The 2777-nt window shown below is 38.5% G+C and overlaps 1 long non-coding RNA gene across 1 annotated transcript; it reads left to right on the forward strand.

Annotated features, from left to right (window-relative positions):
• Positions 1–272: 272 nt before the first annotated feature.
• Positions 273–2565, forward strand: LOC116689822 (uncharacterized). Its single transcript, XR_004332107.1, has 3 exons — positions 273–353; positions 2154–2269; positions 2524–2565. It is a non-coding gene; the product is annotated as an uncharacterized LOC116689822 (long non-coding RNA).
• Positions 2566–2777: the final 212 nt, after the last annotated feature.

Below are 2777 nucleotides of genomic sequence, written 5' to 3' on the forward strand. Positions count from 1 at the left end.
ACTCGCTTAATTAGTGTAATTTTTGCAGTGTTTGTCTGATATGGTTTGCCTGGTGTTTTATAAATATGACTAGCTACAACTAGTAGTTGGTTTGGTTAACATGGTGCGGTGGTTTTGGCGAGGCACCAGCATTACATTATCGACATCGGTGACGTCGAGGAAGCGCGATCTAAAATGGAACAATGTATAAATGCACTTGTTGTTATAATTGCAATATGATCAGCTGTTGTGTTTTCCTTTACTGAATGCATTTGAGCGGGAGAGAGAGACTCCAGCAGTGACAGCGCCGATCAGAGGATAGCCAGCAGAAAGCTGCTCAGTTTCCTCAGGGAAGCCGAGAAATACAGGAGGCAGTAGTGTCATGGATATAAACACAAACAAAACTGTTTTATATCTGGACGTGTTCTTCTTTGTTTCTTCTTGGATTTTACGGTAGCTTGCATCCTTAATGTTGCAATACTGCAATCTTTGGAGTTGGTTACTCTCACAGTGCTCCGTAAGGCATTTTCTCCTCATAATCTAGGCAAGGCAAGGCAGGCAGCTTTATTTGTATAGCACTTTCAGCAACAGGGCAATTCAAAGTGCTTTACATACAATCAGTTAAACAGATAAAACACAAGTACAAACAGTTAAAAATCATAAGCATTAAAAACCGATAAACACATGAATAGACAGTTTAAACCAATAGAAACATTAGGACACATAAAACACAAGAATAAAAGTTACAGTGCAGCATAAGAAAGAAATGAGCATTAATTTAAAGAAAGGCAGCATCAAAAAGAAAGCTCTTCAGCCTTGATTTAAAGAACTGAGAGTAGCAGCGGACCTGCAGGTTTCTGGGAGTTTGTTCCAGATATGAGGAGCAATAACTGAATGCTGCTTCGCCCTTTTTAGTTCTGATCTGGGACAGAAAGTAGACCTGTCCCAGATGACCTGAGAGGTCTGGGGGGGTCATAGTGTAGTAGCAGATCAAAATGTATTTTGGACCTAAACCGTTGAGTGATTTATAAACTAGCAAAGTACTTTGAAATCAATTCTTTGAACACAGGAACCAGTGTAAAGACTTCAGAACTGAAGTGATATGATCCAGTCTCTTGGTCTTAGTGAGGACTCAAGCAGCAACATTCTGATCACTGCAGCTGTCTGATTGATTTTTTAGGGAGACCTGTAAAAACCCCGTTACAGTAGTCGTCTACTGAATATGAAAGCATAGGCAAGTTTTTCCAAGTCCTGTTGACACATAAGTCCTTTAACCCTCGAACCTGTTCTCATTAGGAAGCTGACCGAGCATCTTGTGACCTTGTTCACTTTCAACACACCTGTTATGCCAACTCGTTTAATTCTTCCCACATGTCCATCTTTCTGATACTATTCCTGTAACTGCAACACACATGCTGGACAGTTTCTGGTACCTCCCAATGATGACAAAAACAGTTGGATTCTTCCCTATAATGTGATGTGTGCTAAAAGGTGATGTGTCCTATTCTCAGCCTACTTATTGTTACTTGCTCTTTCTGTTTTGTTTACCTACTTCTTAACATACCTACTCCTTTTTGGACTGAGAGGCAGTTAGTGAGCTCAGGATCATTTCACATTTAATTTAAATCTTTAAAGCCTTAACGTTCACTGCGGAGATACAGTGGGTAATAAATGACGGAATGTCCTACAAATTACATAAATGAAATCCAACATTACCACAAACTACAGCCTCAAAATAAAGTACACCTCTTGCACAGTTTCAACCCACATATGTACCATGTGTAATAGCATTTTTTTTTTTCCTAACGCTTGAATTGTATGGTGTTTGTTTTGTTTTGTCTAGTCTGTGTTTCATATATGTTTGTAATTTTTAGCCCTAATTACTTTACACACATCTTTTGTATGAGGAGTAGGTAATGCTCTTGTAAAGCTTGACAATAGCAAAACTGATTTGGTGCTGCTGAGTCACCACTGTAGCCCATTTTATACTTTTACTTTAAAGTTTAATGTAATAATGAGAAAAAAAGACACATTCTGTATTCATGCAGTATTCATGTAACCAATCACTTAACCACTAACACTAACATTAATACTGTAAACTTTGTGAAGAGTTTAAACCTTAATGTCCGGTGTGTCTTCACAGGACATGATGTAAAATACCGCTTTCCTCACAGGATTGAAAAGTTGGAGAAGAAGGACGCTGACTGCTCAGTGCAGAAAGAATGGCTGGACAGATGTGCCTGGAGAATTGGAAGAGTACGAGAAAGTGCTGGAGAAAAAGATGCTGAGAGTGGGTGTTTCTTTGATCCTCCTTCCTAACATTTCCCCCAGATGTTTTAATGTCAGGGTGACAGGCCCTCTGAGTCAGCATTGTTACTGGGGTATTAAATACTAGATTTATAGATTATATCCAGTTCCTTTTCTCTCTGCCTACTACCTGAAGGGGAGTCATAGCAATAAATCATTGTTAAAGAAACACCCCCCATCCACACTGCCACTTTAATCAAAACTAATTGTAATGTTCTTTGCATTTTTTTCTTTAAGAAAATCTTCAAAAGCAGCTAGTGAAGATTCATGGTGTGGGGAAATTTCAGAGACAGCTAATAGAGTGAAGCCAACTCCTGAGTGTAAGTTTTGCCCCTAGTAATGTTTTGTTTATGGTACCTTAAACAATTATGGCATTTTATTGTATCACTTATTAGCTATTTTGTGAGACATTCGTACTTTGTTGTCTCATTTTCTATCAATGTTTGTGCCGTTCTGCTCCATCATATAAAAGATACTTTTGTAAAGTAGTT

Source organism: Etheostoma spectabile, chromosome 5 (genome assembly GCF_008692095.1).
Source record: "Etheostoma spectabile isolate EspeVRDwgs_2016 chromosome 5, UIUC_Espe_1.0, whole genome shotgun sequence".
Classification (NCBI taxonomy): Eukaryota; Metazoa; Chordata; class Actinopteri; order Perciformes; family Percidae; genus Etheostoma; species Etheostoma spectabile.